Here is a 20133-nt window from a genome sequence, read left to right on the forward strand (position 1 = left end):
AGCATTTGATCTTGCTCCTCAAATCAGATGCTCATGTTTGAATCCCTGGCTTTCAAGAAAGTTTTTAAGGCACAAAACCAGGTGCAATACCAAACAGAGCCTTCTGTAGGCTGCCAATCCACATGATGCTACCACATAGCCAATTGGTGCCTTTATTTGGCATACACTGTGAGCTTTTTTTCCTGCTTGTGTTGCTAAATCTTTTTACATTTGTAAAAAAAGGTTGGGGATCTCTGGTCTAAGGTCTACATTTATATGATCAAAAGGATCCATTAAAACAGTCTACAAGCTGTTCCTAATAAGTGAACTTGCCACAAATGAATTAGATTAAGTAAAATTTGGCACTTATGACACTTATGCACAGTATTAAAAACTATGGATCCCATGGTTTGATTATGTTAGATCCCATAGTGATTTAGAGTATTCTGACGAGTAAAATTTTGGCCCGTGCTAGATGATCCTGGGACAGGTAATTAAGACAGTGCACTAAAGCTGTGCATTTTTTCTCTACCAGTATCCATAGTTCTTCTTTATAGGGCTTTGAGAAGTCTGTTATGTCCCAGGCCCTACAGCTAAAGATGGCAGTGAACAGCAACAGTTTTATCATGGGATCCATTCTGCTAAAGATTAAGTACTATTCGTAGAAATTGGCTGAGCCATTAAGCTAGAATACTATTTAAAACACTTATTCCTAATGCACATTGTGTGCATTTTTCCTTTCTAGATTGAAGCAAATATCGAAATATGTATAGTTGATATAAATAATCATTTTTTTACAAAAGCTATCTGTTTTGTACAAGTTTTGCTGAGTTGCAAGAGCAAATCTCTGTAGCTTTGCATTTTTTTGGATTAACGGGGTCACGGGGTCATTTACATACCATGGGGCAAGATGTAAAATGCAAAAAAACCCAGGGTTAAGACACATTGAAGATTGAAGATAGAAGAAATAGAAGGAGATCGCTCTGGGGGGTGCCTAATATTTGCAGTCCCCATTGTTTGTTATTCTTTTCCCCTTTATTAAAGACAGTGACAAATAAAACATTATAAAATGAGTTTTTGTGTTCATACAGGTATGGGATATGTTATCCAAAAGTCCATTATCCTGAAAGCTCTGAATTACAGGAATGCCATCTCCCATAAAACCCAATTTGAGCAAATAATTCTAATTTTTAAGAATGATTTCTTTTTTTCTATGTAATAATAAAACAATAACTTGTACTTGATCCACACTAAGGGGGTTACTTACTAAACCTCAAATTTTTCTGATCTAGGTTTTTGGGGCAAAAACTTAAATTTTTTTGTGGGAAAAAAAATACATTTTTTCGAGATTTATTATACCCTGATGCTGAAAAAGGCCAGAATCTGAAAATCTGGCATCTCAGACCTGTTGAGGTCCTGTATAAGTCAAAAGGAGAGGCACCTAACCCAAATTGAATTTATTGAGATCTGCACTGGGTTTAGCCCGAAAATCAGACTTTTTCAGGGTTTTCAGACAAAAGCTTGATCTAAGACCTAAGGCCTGTCTTAGGGTAGGACATGAGGGGTATTTGACTTTGACCTACAGCTACTAGGTCTCTGTAGGTCTCTTTGAAGTTCTATGACTTTGAGTATCACTCATGTGTTATTAGCAATGCTGTACCCACTACTGTAATTTATAAGGATATTGGAAGTTACTGAGGAGTTTTGCGATCATATAAAGGGACAAGGCTGAATTATACAGGGAACTCTTTTATTATAAGGGATAATTTACTCACTACTGTAAATTATAAAGATATTAGAAATCAGTTTTCTGATTTTGTGACCATATCAAGGGACAAGGCTGAAGCCTGAGTTATACAGGAAACATGAATATCACTCATCTATTATAATGGAGAATGAAGCCCCTTACTGACAAGTTCCACACTGAATTATACAGGTCATCATCACATAATCTATTGTACAGGGGTCAGAGAAGGTATCACTCAAGTATTATAAAGGTTTACTATAAGGAAATTAGATGTTAATGACAAATTATGTGACCATATAAAGGCACAGGGCTGCAGGCTGAGTTGTATAAATCAAGCAAAATCACACTGCTCTGTTTATTGGGGTATAATTTATAATTTTATCTTTCTGATCTCTTGCATATCCTTCATTAGTTGCAGTGCTACCGTATTTGGCTGCGTATAAATGGTCTCGCCAGTTGTTTTTTCTCCTGAAAATATGTTTTTTTCCCACAAGGCAAAACAGGGCTCATGTAAGTCCAAAAGTATTTTATACGCGTGCCTATTTTGTCCAAATGCATGAAAGTCAATGGGCATCAGAATAATTTTGATGCACGACAATTTTTATTCGCGGACTATTCTGACACGCACCCAAAATGTTTTTTGACATGGCAGATTTTATGCAGGCAAATTTTCCCTCCTGTTTCGCGAATTCATTCGGCGGTGGTGAAATGCAGAAATTCACTGCGAATTCCTGTCTCTCAAATTTATTCGCCCATCACTACTTAAGAGGGATATAAATGAGCTGGAGAGAATGTAGGGATGTGAAACTAAACTGGTTAGAGGGATGGAAGATTTACATTATGTGGCTTGACTGTTAAAGGACATGCAAACCCTATAAACCCGTACCATGTCATTAGGTTGGGCAAATATTCCTCACACCAACTACATCATTGTCTCTGTATTTTTCCCCTCCATTAGCCTGCACTGTTGTGTTTTCCTGAATGCAAAATCTGCTTTAACCAGGCGGCCATTTTCTATCGGCTACATAATCATTTACATTTGCATATTCAGCCACGCCTGATGACCTTTCTCATATTTTTTTTTATAATGTAACTTTATTAGCAAATTTCATAATTGACATACATTCTCTTACGTTGTAAACTGCATTAAATATTACCTGCACCTTTGTTTCTTTCTGTTTGTACTCTGTTATTTGAATCTGTTGATTTATGATGTGTGGATGGATAAACAAAATAAAATAAAATCACAAAATTATATTTTTTCTCTTTTTTTTGACATTTCTTCTATTGATATTATTGGTGCAAAAAACACAAATAGTTATTACACATATCTATTCACAAATATATAATCCCATTTACATGTACACCCAGTCCAACAAATACACTCATACATGAAATCCCAATCACCTATACATGTATAACCCCAATTGCATATACATGTATAATCCCAATCACACATGTAATAACACACACTCATACATGTTTAATCCCACTCACCTATACATGTAATCCCACTCACATGCATAATTCCACTCACTCATACATGTATAATCCCATTTACATGTATAATCCCACTCACACGCATAATCCCACTCGCCTATACATTTATAATCCCACTCGCCTATACATATAATCCCACTCGCCTATACATTTATAATCCCACTCGCCTATACATATAATCCCACTCGCCTATACATGTAATCCCACATGTATAATCAGAATCATCATTTACAAAATAATTATTTACAAATTAAATTAATAGATATAACTGTTAAAAATTATAGTTAAAGATGCAATTATATTTCATCTAAGGTTATTTAATTCCTTAAATACAGTGATTAATTCATAGAATGGAATAAAATTGCCAATAAATCCCTTGTGTGACATCATCAGTGAATGAAATACAGTGTATGTTACATACAAATTGTGAAAACCTTAATGTGCCAACACTAATCACTAGAGAATCTATGTAAAAAAAGGTCCCACAGCCCTTATTCAAGCTTCACATGCCCTTCTAATAACTGCATACTCCTTGTATAGAGATACTGTATATAGTAAGTGCGTTGCCACGGCAACCTGTCTGAGTAAAGCCCATTTCTGAACAGCAGTAAAACACAAAAGGCTAAACGTAGCCATACACAGAGAGATCCGCTCGTTTGGCAATGTTTGCAAATGAGTGGATCTCTCCCTGATATGTCCACTTTAAGGTGAGTAATATTGGACTTATCCGATTTTGGGACCTAGGGCCCAATGGTCGGATCGGAATGCAGGAGTACGGGCAGTCAGGTCGCTGGACTGCATCAATGAACAGTCCATGATCTAATGGGATATCAATTGGGGAAGCCCGTCTGAGGGTCCCATACAAGGGCCAAAAAGGGGGGACTAATGGTGAGCAGAGATTTCGTACACCGTATGGACCTGCTGTTGGAGAATGCTTCACACTTCAGCAGACAGATACACAGCTCTGTGTAGGTAGGAAGCTGCCTAGTAATATTCCATTTTTGTTTCTGGGGTTTACTTGTCCTTGTTTTCTCTGTAGAAGAGAAGCTTGTGAGAGGACACAATTACACTTTACAAGTACATTAGAGGACATTATAGACAAATAGCAGGGGACCTTTTTACCCATAAAGTGGATCACCGTACCAGAGGTCTCCCCTTTAGACTAGAAGAAAAGAACTTTCATTTGAAGCAACGTAGGGGGTTCTTCACAGTCAGGACAGTGAGGTTGTGGAATGCACTGCCGGGTGATGTTGTGATGCTGATTCAGTTAATAAGTGACTTGGATGTTTTCTTGTACAAGTATAAAATCATAGGCTATTGTGATACTAAACTCTATAGTTAGTTTATATATTGGTAATTGTCAAAAAGGAGATGTCATATACCATCCACACAGGGGCAATCCCATTAAGATCAGGGATACTATACATGTACAGTCTCTTATATGGTATATAGTATTAAGTGCCCCTGCGGGCAACTATTATGCTGGGCAGACAACTCGCATGAGAATTTGTGAGCATAAATCTGCTATTAAATTAAAGAAGTTAGATCAGACTGTCTCATGTCATTTTACCAAAAATGGCCATTGGGTTCAGCAACTTAAGTTCCAAGTTATTGACAGTGTATTACATTTTCATCCACGAGGGGATAGGATTAAAAAGACAGGTGATGTGGATTCGTCACATCTTAATTGGGAATATGATTTGCATTCAGTCTTGTAGTATTGTGTTTTAATTGGGGTATTATTTTTACAGATAATGGGATATGGACATAATGCCTTACATATGGATGGATGTGCTTCACCAATAATATGTAGATATGATTGATGAATGCCTCATCTGTATTTTATTTTATTGATACATTATGGATTCATTATGTAATGAGCCACTAGGTGACACTATGTGGAAATGTATAAAGATGTTTGAACATCTGTGAATCATTAGCTTGATTAAGCGCCGAATATTGACCTGAAACTTTGCATCTTTTTAGATCAAAGCCATGAGAAGCCGATAAAGGCTTTTAAAATATATATTCCTTAACAGTGCTGTCTTCTGACTTGTATTACATTGCCCTGTCTTTTTAGACATCTGGCTCATGTACAAATTGAAAGGTTGGGGCAAAACACAAGAAAAAGTGCACAATATGATATTTTTTGCACTTTGCAACCTGCCTTTCTTCATAAATAAATTGCTGCAGCTCTCTCTGTTCTGTTTCAGAGAACAGAGACAGGACTTTACCACATGAATATAGCATTTACTGCTTTCATCAACACTGTAGTAATCAGTAAGAGGGGGACAAATATAAGAGTCCTAGTTCCCGGCCCTTACCTGTTCCCTAGCTTGAATGTTAATCTGACGTGCATGTTCTGTAGTGGTGGCCACAATGGTGCCCTATGCTAACCACCTGCCCATTGACAGATGATAAGGACAGGGCTGGCCTGTGCCCATAGATGCCATGTTTTGCACCTTGCATTTGATTTTTATCCAGCACCAGGTGTGGAGTGCAGCCAGGCACTGGGAAGAAGTGCTCTCTGCATTAGCACCAACCACTTAGACATCTGTCCAGGATCTTCGGAAATTATCCCCAGTATAAGTATTATAATATTATATTATATTTTTTATACAAAATGTGCACAGAATTGTTGCACTGTATTAAATGAATATCCTCTTCTTATAATGCATTTTGTACCAGAGATGATTTAGATTCAGGGTTGGACTGGGGCCCACCAGGTCTGCAGCCTTAGGGGCTCCCCACACCATCCCCAGGGCCGACCAGCCACAAACAACTCTGTGCCGCCATCACCTCGCTCCTCTCACCCCCCCGCGTGTGAGTGCGCATATATTTTTCCAGGGCTACCGGTGTCAAGGAAGCGAGGTACGGAGAGCGAGTGCAGGAGCAGATCTAGGCTGAAGGGCACAAAAGAGCCTGGGCCTACCGTTTCTTTTCCCGGTTGCCCTCCCAATCCGACCCAGTTTAGATTTACCAGAGTTTTGAAAGTGCTCAACCTAATGCTTTTCTTTTAAATTACCTTCAGAACAGATGTCAACAAACTTCAGTGAATCCTCATGATTATGGAGATTCTCACATTCAAGAAGAACAGTCAGAAAACATTTTTATAAAAACAGTTTATACTTCTGTTAGTTTTGTGTTTTTGATCATAGTTTAACGATTGATAATATTATTTCAACTATATATTTTGTACAATATCAGAAGCTGTCTAACCGATCCCCCCTTGTCCGGCCCCCACCTACCTGCTGTGTTTGCTTATCATGTGTAAACTTTAAATGGTATCACTACAGAGATTAAGTGGCCCCTGCATAGTTTAAGAGTAGGACTTCACGGACGATTTCCGCGCGACCCGACTCGCTGCGCAAAGACATAGGCATGAAATTGGATGCAACGGAAATAAGGTATGTGAATGCATTGTCGGATGGTGTCGCAGCGTTGATCCAACGCTACACAAATGTCGGATGCAGACGCAGTGTGCAGATGCAAATTCATCCGACATCTCTATTACTTACCTTATTTCTGTTGCATCCGATGTGATGCCTGTGTCTTTGCGCAGCACGTCGGATCGCGCATAAATCGTCCGTGAAGTCCTACCCTAAACCTCAAATTCAGACTAATCCCCTGTATTGTTCACACGTGTGATCCCCTTGCATTGTTCACACTGTGACACCTCTATTGTTCACTCCCCTAAAGCCCTAAGGCCCAGACTAAAACTGTCCACATTGTTCACACTTTAGACAAAATGCTAATGGGGCAGCAGTACTGTGTCACTGTATGTAGTACATCTAAAGGTGGCCATACATGGATAGATCCGCTCGTTTGGCGATGTCGCCAAACGAGCGGATCTCCCTCCGATATGCCCACCTTGAGGTGGGCAATATCGGGCAGATCCGATCGTGGGCCCTAGGGCCCAACAATCGGATCCCAGCATTCAGTAAACCGGCGGTCGGATCGCGGGACCGCATCAACGAACAGATGCGGCCGCGATCCGATGGGATTTTCTGTCCCATCCGATCGAGATCTGGCCGACTTTCGGCCAGATCTCGATCGGGGAAGCCCGTCGGGGGCCCCCATACACGGGCCAATAAGCTGCCGAGATAGTCTGTCGGCAGCTTTTATCGGCCCGTGTATGGCCACCTTTAGACTGGTCCTGATCAGTGGAAACCGTCTCCTGCTCTGTTCTCCATATGCTCCATGTGTGACCATACTCTGCCTGAGTGTGCTGTGTGCCCTGCTCTGCCTGCATGTGTAAGAAGGTGATTGGTTTGTGTGCATGAAAATGTGTATTGTATGTTTAAAGTGAATGTGAGTGTTGTAAAGTAATGTTGAAATGATTGAAAGTGTTAAATGTTGAAGTGATTGGAAGTGTTAAAATGTTGAGACTGTAATGTGTAGAAATCACCACAGGGTGGCAGTGGTGTCATGCAGGTGAATGTTAAAGATTTCATGTGGTGAATTAAGGAAAGGCACATGCACTGCAGTGAGGACAGTACATGATAGGGAAATGTAAAAAGCACATGTACAGTGAATGTTTAGGGGATGGTTAATTAGGTATAGTATTTAAAGGGATGAAACACAGTAATGGGTGTTCCGGAAGGTGAAGCTGCACGGATCGCAGGCAAGATGGCGGTGACTGGACCGCTGAGCTCCGATTCAAGCCACGAGGCTCCACCGCCCTATATCGTGAAGGATGGCGGTGTGGAAGCAAGTGCTCCGCGACCAACCATGTCAGAAGGTAAGACTTACAAGGCATTGCGCACAGACCACAAGCCATGGCGTACAAGCAGCGGCAGTCCACTACCCAGTGTCCCCATATCCCCAGTTGTGCAGGACTCTATTGCCCGTGTGGATTCCTGGCTAGGCCCTCACAGTGCAGGGGTGTCGGAAGGGGCCCCATGGGAGGAGGACTGGGAGGCGGACTATGAAGAGTCAGAGCGGGAACCCAGTGCGGCTGTTGCTGTTGTGCCCCCAGTAGTGGAGTCCACACAAGTGGTGCCGGAACCAGGGAGGTGTCGCTCACCTCCGGTCAGCGTGCTGACTTTCAGTGCCAGCTCTTGGGAGAGTATCTATCATTCGCCCCAAACCTTAATGGTGAATGATGAGAGTACATTCTGGGTGTTGCCCGGGAAGGCCCTACAGCAGGAGTTCCTCGCGGTTTCGCGTGTACAAAAGAAGATCAACCTCTAGGTTAGTAAGCGGTGGGGTTTCTACATGCCCTACACGCCCGAGTATGTGTATACCGAGGTGGAAAAGAACCTAGAAAAGTGGGTCCGGCAGGACATTTTGGCCTCTCTTAAGCTGGACGAATATAGCCTGGTGCACCCAGACAGCACCACCAGGCAGGATGCTAAACAGAAGCTAGAGAATGCTGTACCCTTGTGGTGGCAGGGGCGTACAGTGATGCGACACCATGTGCGCAGTGTGACCAAACGGGACCCTGAGCGGCACCTCAGTGTCGATGTACCCTTGGAGGGTGGGGGTACTGTTGAAAAACCTCACCCAAGGTACTACATCTCGTTTGTCAATACCAAGAATTGGTTCATTAGGATGATTTGAGAACAGACACTGTTTGTTGATTGCACAGAACTGTTGGTGAGTGCAAAGTTTACAGAGACTGTTATTTAGTTTTGAACATTGCAAAGGATTACCCAGTCGGGGTAATCAGTTAACTTTTTTTTTTGAGTTCCCCAATGCCATGGAAAGGTGTATCACCAGTTGGTCAAGATGGTTACCCAGTCGGGGTTAACCGTGGACTTATTGTTCAGTTATACAAGTGTACCTTGTTCTACAGTTTTATATTGAAAAATTTTACTAACCTTATGAAGGTAATAAGGTTTTGTTACTAAAAATTAAGTTATTTAAGCAAATGCAAACTTTTGTGTCATTTTCATGTGTGATTGGTTGGGTGCACGAGGACGTGCTTGATTTAAAAAGTGTCGAGTGTAAGAAGGTGATTGGTTTGTGTGCATGAAAATGTGTATTGTATGTTTAAAGTGAATGTGAGTGTTGTAAAGTAATATTGAAATGATTGAAAGTGTTAAATGTTGAAGTGATTGGAAGTGTTAAAATGTTGAGACTGTAATGTGTAGAAATCACCACAGGGTGGCAGTGGTGTCATGCAGGTGAATGTTAAAGATTTCATGTGGTGAATTAAGGAAAGGCACATGCACTGCAGTGAGGACAGTACATGATAGGGAAATGTTAAAAGCACATGTACAGTGAATGTTAAGGGGATGGTTAATTAGGGATAGTATTTAAAGGGATGAAACACAGTAATGGGTGTTCAGTGGATGCTTCTGAAGAAAAGAAGATAGTGATAGGGCTACAGTAAAGTACTAGGTACTATAGATAGTGAGTGGACCACTAGAATGGGTAGCCAAGACCCCAACGAGGAGTAAGTGGCTTAGGAGCCAAGGCTTTGCCAGTGAGGGCTGGAGTGTTAGGGGGAACACGAACATCCTGAAGGAGGGGCGCAAGAAAATTCCTATCTGGAGTAGGCCAGAGGGGCATAGGACGTATGCTGGACTGGTAGGACCAGAAGGTGGAAAATTCCTATCCTAAAAGGTCAGCGGTGCACTGCTGTGGTGTCAGCCCGACTGAAGTAGGAAGGTGGTAAGTCGCCTTGGAAAGGGGTGTTCCTGTGTCTCCAGTGATTTTGTGTGAGGGGTTCGTAAAAGGAAGTTATTGCTCTGCAAGGAAGGGAGTAAGTGAAACCCATGGGACTGTGTATGGACTGTACAAAGTTAATGCATACTGGAAAGCATTACCAAGAAAAGTTCTCATTTTTGTGATTTTACCATCGTGTGGATATTCATCATTCCAGTGAAGGTTGGTTGCCATGGTGACGGCGGGGCATTAACCCTTAACCCCCCTTACACATGTGCCATACTCTGCTGGCATGTGCCATAATCTGCCTGTGTGTGCCCTGCTCTGCCTGTGTGTGCCCTGCTGTGCCTGTATGTGCCCTGCTGTGCCTGTGTGTGCCCTGCTCTGTCTGCGTGTGCCATAATCTGCCTGCGTGTGTCGGACCCCTCTGGTGCGCCGTGATCATGTGCACGCCACTGTATGTGTGCACACTACCCCCCCTGCCACACTGCCGAGTATGTGCGCATGCACACTTTGTTTTACAGGCGGTGCAGGAGGATGCAGCGTGAAAATCATGGATCTGGGTCGGCTGGGCCCGGTGTCCCGCCAGCCCAGTCCGACACTGACTCCAATCCAGTACTTGACTGTACTACTTCCTGACTTTCATTTTACCAAAGGGAGCCACCATCAGAGCTTCCAGTATCTAAAGAAAAATAAACACATTTTGTGAAAGAAAATCTTTGTTCTGGGAATAATATGCTTTCATTTTCTATATAAATTAAAGATCATGCTCCTGCTGTAGTAGGACACCAGTAAAAACAACTGCAAGTGTATTTGTGCAATGACCACAATAATTTTAGCATAAAACCCCATTACTTAAAGGGGTGGCTCACCTTTCTGTTAACTTTTAGTATGTTATAGAATGGTCCATTCTAAGCAACTTTTCAATTGGTTCTCTTTGATTATTTTTTTTTTTATCATTTTTTAATTATTTGTCTTTTTCTTCTGATTCTTTCCAGCTTTCAAATGGGGGTCACTGGCCACATCTTAAAACAAATGCTCCGTTATTGCTACTTTTTATTACTTGTCTTTCTGTTCAAGCCATCTCCTATTCATTTTCAAGTCTCTTAATCCAATCAATGCATGGTTGCTAGGATAATTTGCACCCTGGCAACCAGATTGCTGAAAATGCAAAATGGAAAGCTGTTGGATAAAAAGCAAAATAGCTCAAAAACTAAAAATAATATAAAATGAAAACCAATTGCAAATCGTCTCATAATATCACTCTCTACGTCACACTAAAAGTTAATTTAAACGTTCTTGCACCAACATGTGGTCCTTGCACTTCCATATAGTTGTACTTGCCACCACTGCCTCCTGTTCCAAATTCAGTGCTACTGCACTAGGGATTGCAGCAATAATCATTTACAAAGCTTGATACCTGTCATCACAGTGGAGATGTCTGGTAGGCTTTAGATACACTGGGGGTCATTTATCAACTGGGCAAATTTGGCCATGGGCAGTAACCCATGGCAACCAATTCAATTGCTGCATTCATTGTTCTACTTGCAGCAGACTTCAAAAAGCTAATCACTGATTGGTTGCTATAGGTAACTGCCCATGGCCAAATTTGCCCAATGTTGATAAATGAGTCCCACTGTCTATGGAATTCCAGCTAGTGGTCCAGATCCCCTTCAGCAGCAATTTTAGGGAACAAGTCTGGCCTGAGTCTGCCAGGCCAGTAATACATTCAGTGGTGCTCTTTCTAACTAGATTGCTTCTATGATATTGCTAAATCTATCACAAATGTTGGATGTACTTTAGCACTTGTCACTTTTTAGCATTGTTCCTAAATCTAGTATGTTAGGCTGGCAGTTTTATTTAACAATTATGGGATCTAGTGTATGGAATGCTTGGGGCCTGTGGATTATGGGACCGTTCTGTAATTAGGATCACCATATCTAAAATCTAAAAAATTAAACAAATCAAATAGGATTGTTTGCTATCAATATGGATATATGCAGCTTAGTTACTATCAATTATATAGTTTACCCAAAAGACATAACTTAATTTGGATGAAATCACGGGCATAACTATGTAACTGATTATATTTATATGTAGGCCTGCAGCGACTATACAGGTAAGCTGCTAATGATGACCTGGAGCACATGTCCCCAGTAAAGAAAAGTGCTCTTTAGTGACATTGACAGGAACTCCATGAACAAGTTAATTAGAAAGCGATAGAGAAGCAACTGTAATAGCACATTCTGGTCAGGCAAACTAGTTAGAGCAACACTGAACTCCAACATAGGATTGATAGATTGGAGGAAGCTCTCCCAGATAATACTCCTGAATATAATACTGTAGCGCTATAGTAAATTGACAGTACAGTGGTCGATTTTAGCTACTTTCCATGTGGTGTGGAACCACAAATGAGACCCTCTTTACTCAGGGGTAAGCCCTCGCAGCGGGGGGAGGCAGGGTGTAGTGTAACTGTAACCATGTGCCAATGCACAAGAACTGGGTGCCAGAGGTTCTTTCATGCTTAACCAAGAACAGTATTTATTTACAGTAGCACATATCCACAATGGAGCATAAAGCACAGATAGCATAAAGGCAGCATATACTCACCGTACCAATATAGGCTGAATCCCTACAGGCCAGGGACACATCAGCAGAGGGTTATGCAGCTTGTGAGGAGGCATTGCCCAGTTTTCAGGATCACCTTGACATCTAGGGGAATTCCTATCATCTCTAGTCTCAAAACTTTGTCCCTGCTCTGGGTTATTAATACCCAGGGATCTTAATCCCTCTAATATCCTCGTCGGAGCCTTGAGCTGCTCAACTACATAACTTGTCTATCACTCCTAGAGTGATCTATAAAAGAGTATGCTATCTCTTTACTAGGGCCACTGCTCCTAGGATTCACTACCTATTCCCTTCCAGCCTGCTTGATTGGGCTAAAGTAATGAACCCAGACCACATGGTTCCCAAGACCTTTATACTCATCTAGTGTACATCTAGTGTAAACTATGAAAACTACTAGGGTTACATAAGCACAAGGTCCCCATTAGGACCCACTTAGGCATCCATATTACTAGGGATGTACCTGTCAATAATATGTGAGGGTGTCTAAATTTCACATCCCTACATTACCTAAATATGAAGGGACCACAGTTTGGAAAGAGAGTCAGGCTAGTAGTTTCTTATTGAGGTTTCTGCGGTAAGGGATCTGGACCATTAAAGTGTATCTTCACAAGGTGATTTTAAAATCTACCAAATCCATCTCCACAGTGGTACCAGTGTTTATCTGCTCTGTAAATTAATATTGCTGCAACACACCTATCTTTATTGCATCATTGTAGTACATGGGTCCATTCTCTGTGTATTCAGTAAACCTAGTTCAATGGCTAAGAACCTCTGGTGTTCTAATATTATTATTTCACTGCATAAAGAGTGTAGTTTGACAGCATCACTCCTTTTTTAATTTTACCATAATTGTACAGAGTTTTACAGACTGAAAGAAAACCATGTCAATGTGCATTTTTTCACTGCACTTGCATTTTGCAGTTAAATTACCCTTATTGTGGATTATTTGGGTAAACTGTAACATGAATCTGGATAATTGGGTGAGGGTTATTCAATAAATAAGATCTGTGTGAAAAAAACGACCTAAAGCAGGGCTGTCCAACTGGCGGCCAGCGGGCCGCATGCCCCCCTTATGTGGCCATTCACATCAAAGTCTGCCTGCTGTGTCTTTTTACCATATGTAAGATTTAAAAGGTATAACTACAGAGATTGACTGGTCCCTGCATTGTTTAAACCTGAAATTCATACTGTAATCCCCTGTATTGTTCACACTCGTGACACCTCTATTGTTCACATCCAAAAGCCTGTACTGTTCCACCTGAGACCCAGACTGAAACTGCCCACATTGTTCACCTGTTCACACTTTATATAAAATGCTAATGTGCAACCAGCACTGTGTCACTGTATGTAGTACATATTAGACTGGTCCTGATTCCTGTCTCCTGCTCTCTTCTGCCTTCCCTATGCTCCTGTGTGTGTCATACTTTGGTATTTGTTCTGGGGGTTTGTTAGCATTTGAAAATTATTGTTAGTGGCCGCTAAGGTGTTTAATCATATGCTGGGGTGCTGTATTATACACAGGGGAGGAGGAGGCATATGGATTCATGGGTATGTCTTAATATGACTTAGCTGTTTTCACATATGAGTGACATCCTTGCCAGGGCAGACACAAGGTAGTTTGGCACCCTAGTCAAGAGCTTCACTCAGTGCCCCCCTGTCCTGCATTACCATTTCCCTCCTTATCATGATGGTTTTAAAATAAAGAAAGCAAGAAAATCTACAACACTTTTTCATTTATATTACTGCTCCCTGTACCTGTACAAGCAAGCTCAGCAGCCATCCATCATACAGCCCTCCTGCAGCCATCATATTGCCCCCAATCTTTACCTGTGTCAGCAGCAGCCAAAAATAAATCTGATCACATCATATTGCCCCCAAGTATTTATATACCTGTGCCAGCGCCCAGCCCAGCAGCAACAGCAAACATATGGGCCCCAAATCTGTACGTGGCTGTGCCAGCAGGAAGCTTCACACTTTACAGTAATAGAAAGAAAGTCTTCAGTTCAGTGCAACTGTGCAAGGCTGAGAGCAGTGAGAGCCACACCAAGCAGCCCCCCAGCTCTCTGCCTGTCTCTGTCACCCAACACATCAGTGACGTCATTGACGCGTATACGCATGTCTCGGTGCACCGCACAGAAGGAGCTATTACTTGCTGGCAAGAGGGAGAATGGGAAGGAGATGGATTCCACTCAACTGGGTGACCATGATTACTGAAACAAATTATTAAATAAACTCTTGAAAAAAACGAAAAAAAATCCCCTTAAAAGTGCACCCCTCAATGATGGCGCCCTAGACACCGCCTACTCTGCCTACCCCTAGTTCCGGCCCTGGTCCCTGCAGTGAGCACCAACCATTTGGTTTTTTGGTGTGCTATTAATGTGGACATGGTCTTGCGGTAACATGGGTGTGGTTTAAAGTGGGTGTGGTCTATAAACAGGGAGTGGCTAACACTGGCTTCCATTATCGCCCCTTCACCATGTAGATTGGAAAAATTCCGGCCCTCTGTACGTTAGAAGTTGGATAGGACTGCCCTAAAGGATGTGTAATTTAAATGAAGCATAGTGGAATGGGAAAAAATGTCAGCTACGATTGACTTTTAAATTAAAATAAATGAAAGAAGTCATGCAGGTGCAATTTTAAAAGGGGGTATTGCAGGTATAGTTTCTATATTTGAGAAAGAGTTACTGTATTTGCCATGCATTGTGTATAACAGCTTTAAAATGAAGGTAACACCACACAAATCAAATGGCAAAACACGTGTGCATGTAATTCAGTAATTGCTATGTACTGCCAGTTGCTATGGCAATACCGAATGCTTCCTTATTATAAACAACAGCAAATATCTGTTATTAAAGGCTGGAAAACTGTTTACTGATTTCGTACTGTACTATATTTTTTAACTTTTCTTATTCCTGAATCCTTCAGTCAAATGTATCTTGGTTTAATGACTTGGATGCTCTATACTTGAAATAAAGATATTGCTTTCATTATCTCTGTTGCTGTTTTCATTAAGTGGGCACCATAAAGTATTTGTTAAGGCCAAGTCAAATTCTTCTCATTTTATATAAAAATTTCTCCAGTAAATGGCCTTTGAAGATTGTAAAAGACACACACTGAAGCAGGGCCTGGTCAAGCTGAACAGGCACCCTAGGCAGCCCGGCTGGCCACTACATTCCATGTGCGTGCATACAGAGGGGAGAGCGACAGAGGGGAGCGATCATGGACTAGGAGTAGGCAGAAGACCCTTTAGGAGGTATCTGCCCCAGCGCTGATTCTGGGGCTGCTGGCCCCCACTCCCGTTCCGTGCTGAAAAATCAGCATTGGAGTGGGTCAAAGGGGGGCAGCATTGCTACTGCATTGTTAGCAACGGCACTAGTGGAGCCGAATTTCTGGGTTAAAACCCGGAAGCTTCGGCTCTTAAAGTTACAAGAGACGTTTTTTTCCCACCCCTTGTAACTGGCTGCTCGCTGCCACCTGAGGCCCTGATCTGCCCAGTGCGGTACCTCTTCTGCCTACCCCTAGTTCTGGCCCTGCACTGAAGCTGTTGATTTTATGATAGGACAAATTATATCCGGTGGCATGCGCACAAGTTAATCACACATACAAATAATCAAAGCAGAGTCTTTATCCTGCCTAACCATTTTTGGAATGGTTTGCCATTGTCAACTTATGAGATAAAGTTAAAAAATATGGATATAAGTTTAGTTGTGTTTAATTTCTAGTTTATGAATAGAACACTTTTGGGGGTTATGTAATAAAAGGTGAAAAGTTTGCTACAGTTCAAATCTCCTTTAGCATCCAATCAGCAGGTAGTGTTTGCTGGTCACTTGTTTAATAGCAAACATCTTTACTGTGTATTTTATTACAGTAAAGGAGAAGGAAAAGTTAAATCAGTAGGGGATGTTGAATGTAAGGCACACCCCAATGATTATATTCACATAACTGTTACCCTGGGCTAGAACTTTGGAGGTTAATTGTTATTTCATAACATTTAAGGATCTATTTATCATGCTGTGTAAAAAGTTGAAAGAAATATTACAGGTAATGTTGCCCATAGCAACAATCAGCAATTACAGATGAAGCCAGAACGGATTGTACATCTGGCGCGATGTAACGTTAGTTAATTGCCAGCAAGTGCGATATCTTAAATTGTCCCGTCGCATTTATCGCAGTTACCTGCATGCAGTTCCAGCTATGGCCACTAGAGGGCGCCAAGCGCAAGGTATTTCTTTAGCTGCCGACTGGCTTCAGTGAGTCACAGTGCAGAACGATCGTGGAATGCTCTCAATGTGAGCTACAGAAAGGGGGCTCTTCAGGTGCTCACAAACAGAATAAAAATCATTTGAATAGAAGTGTGATTATGTGCACATTACTAGGAAAGAAGATCTGCAGAGTATAAGTGCTGAGGAAGTAAAAAAAAAAATTTAATAAATTAAAAAAGAATTAAAAAATATATAAATAAATAATCAAAAGTAAATCCCAATGCCTCTTCCATCCACCCCTGAGCTTAATTTTCCCCATTACTATGCCCTGATTATTATTATTTTTTTTAATGTGTGAATTACATCACAGATAAAGTAAAGTCTTGAACAGGTGTTTGATTTTGCTGCCAAAGGTACTGGGTTCAATACCCATCTATACCCGAAGTCCAACAATTTTCTGTAATTGATATTTAAAATTATACTGTACATTTTACAACATAATAGGCTCAATCATGTATATTAATCCCTGGAAAAACTTAATCCACATGTAAATGAAGAGAAGCTTAATGTGCTGCTAATACCTGGCCAACTACAGTGTGTATGTGGAAATGCTGCTGCTGACATTTTAAAAATTACTGCTGCTACTCTTGGTGTTTTATTCCTCTATAGCAGTGATCCCCAAACAGTAGCTCGTGAGCAACATGTTACTCTCCAACCCCTTGGATGTTGCTCCCAGTGGCCTCAAAGCAGGTGCTTATTTTTGAATTCCAGGCTTGGAGGCAATTTTTGGCTGCATAAAAACCAGGTGCACTGCCAAAAAGAGCCTCAATGTAGGTTGACAACCTGTTAGCAGAGAGCTGATCTAAACTGCATGTGCAGCTTCTCTGTAAGTGAGGACAGACACAGCAACTTCTGTGTGACTTGGTTTCTTTCTAGAACTCAGTATAAACACTTCAGTATAACATGTCTGCAACAGGAACTTTTCATAGAAAGCATACACAGGAAGAAGAAAAAACACACAGGGTTACAGGTCAAACATGATATCACATTGCCAAGCATCAATAGGCCCTCCCTGCATTAAGTAACATGCACTGGAACAATTCTGTCTATTGTTTTTCAACAGATTTGACTTTATTTATTAATTAAAAAACTCAAATTAATAGGATCGGGGGAAAAAACTGATAAAATAGAGCAAAAACCTGAATCATCCGATTTTTTAAAACTTTTTCCCCAAAATTTTCAGGCTAGGCTAAACCCAGCGCAAACCACAATAACTTCAAATTGAGGTTGGTGCCTCTCCCATTGACTTATACAAGACCTCGACAGGTCTGAGATGGCAGATTTTCGGATTCGGGCATTTTGCAGCAACGGGGTATAGTAATTCTCAAAAATTTTTACTTTTTATTTCCCCACGAAAAATGTTAGTTTTTGCCCCAAAAAGCCAGGCCAGATAAATTTAAGGTTTAGTATATAACTCATCTAAGAGTAGTGTAAAGGAATTTTACTTGAGGAGTAAAATTAGTAAAACAATTGGTGTGGTGGTATGTAAAGAAGAGAAAGGGGTAGGTTATGAGAACTGAAGAAGAGGTTGCTTATATAAATATGTTGCAGGAGTGGGGAAGATATTTAAATAATTCAGTCAATTAATAATAAAAAATGTGTGGGTAAGTGGTGAGGAAAATAAAGAGGGAGGCTGATTCTTTGCCATTTTGTACAGACAGACTGTGGGGCCAGCATACTTTCCATGATAATTGTGCGTGGAAATATACTTTTATACAGGTTTGGATCCATTCACATTTTTTAAAAGAACAGTAACATCAACAAATGTGTTTTAAAGTAATAAAAATATAATTCAGTATCGCCCTGTACTGGTAAAACTGATACTGATAACTGTCAACACCAAATTGGTTGGATTATCTTGTTAAACCTTGAACTTCATAAGCAGGTGTGTCCAATCATGAGAAAAGGTATTTGAGGTGACCAATTGCAAGTTGTGCTTTTGTTTGACTCTCCTCTGAAGAGTGACAGCATGGGATCCTCAAAGCAACTCTCAAAAGATTTGGTACTACAACCTTTCTCTGCTTGAGATGCAGATTGCATTTGTTGATTATTAGCTCTAAATAAATAATTAGATCCTTGTAATTTTATTATCTGATTTCAGCTAAAAATCAGAGTGGCGAGTGGTGACAGTGATTTAAAATTATTGTAACCAAGAGAAAATGAAGAGGATGCAATTTTTATACTACCGACTATTAGGGATGCACTGAATCCAGGATTCGGTTCAGGATGCACCCTTTTTTAGCAGAATTTAGATTCGGCTGAATACTCATGCCTGGCCTAACCGAATCCTTATTTGCATATTTTATTTTATTTTTGTTGTGTGTGAAAGTGAAAATGTTTTTGCCATGTTTTCCCTTTAGTAGCAGTAGTAGAAGTGATCCAAAAATGTTATTCCTGAATATGTTTCTTCCAGATGAAAACAGAATTTCTTCATCCCTAATGCTTAACACATGTCACTGACTAGTAATATAATGACACCCAGTTGAGTTTTGACGTACGTGTACAATTTGTAGTAAAGGGATGTATTCAATGATGGCAAGCCATAATGAATAAATATTAGTTAAAACAAACAATAAGCTAGCAATTTAAAGAAATACATTATAAAACACTATGGGGCCTATTTAAGATTGTTTGTGCTTCTCTGCTCGAGCAATCTTCAAGTAAATCCCATGTGAGTTTCCTAACTCACTCTGGGTTTAGGGCTGAAGAACCTCGGCAATTTCTGTAATTTTATGTGAAAAGGCTTTTGAAGGAAGAAAATCTTTGGCACCTTAAAACTGCAGAAGGTTTTCTTTGTTTCAAGAGTCTGTTTGGGTAAAATGACTGAAACTGCAGAGGGTTTTCAACTGCAAACCCAGGGTGAGTTAGGAAACACTGGGTTTCCTTGAGGATTGCTTGAGCCAAAAAGCACAAGCAATCTTAAATGGGCCCCATGTGGACAGTGGAGCAGCACACTTATGTTCTCTGTGTTTCACTAACCTTCTTTGCTATTGTTTTACTGAAGTTCTTTAAGTAATTTCATGCTTTGTAGGGCAATTATGCTGTTTGGAAACATATTTTTTTACCTTATAGAAACCAGTTTTGAACTCCACAAGCTTGAATTGTGCTCTGAATACTTGCACCCAGAAGATTCTGACAAAGAAGCTGATATATTTGTAGCTTCTGAAACCATCAAATCTTATTTAGATGATTTGAAAGGACAATATACAAAGTTTGCAGTGCTTTCTCAAAATGGTAAGTCTGACAGAAATATACACATTTGTAAACTTCACTACATTTGTGTACTTCAATTTTTAACAATAAAAGTAATTCTTTTGTAATACTCAATAGCTCTATAGGGAAAAACCCCATAACAAATCTAAGCAGCCTTCAAATCACTGGAAACTAGTGATTCTCATTGGTCAG

At 40.6% G+C, this 20133-nt stretch overlaps 1 protein-coding gene across 3 annotated transcripts in view; it reads left to right on the forward strand.

The window, feature by feature from the left end:
- The first annotated feature begins 9560 nt into the window (after positions 1–9560).
- Positions 9561–20133, forward strand: part of XB5964984.L (uncharacterized XB5964984 L homeolog) — a 58197-nt gene continuing 47624 nt past the window's right edge. For all 3 annotated transcript variants that reach the window (XM_041588134.1, XM_041588133.1, XM_041588139.1), the window contains exons 1-2: positions 9561–10060; positions 19801–19962. The gene's annotated coding sequence lies outside the window, so the exon portion shown is untranslated. The remainder of the gene's footprint in view (positions 10061–19800; positions 19963–20133) is intronic.

Source organism: Xenopus laevis, chromosome 1L (assembly GCF_017654675.1).
Source record: "Xenopus laevis strain J_2021 chromosome 1L, Xenopus_laevis_v10.1, whole genome shotgun sequence".
NCBI classification, from domain to species: domain Eukaryota; kingdom Metazoa; phylum Chordata; class Amphibia; order Anura; family Pipidae; genus Xenopus; species Xenopus laevis.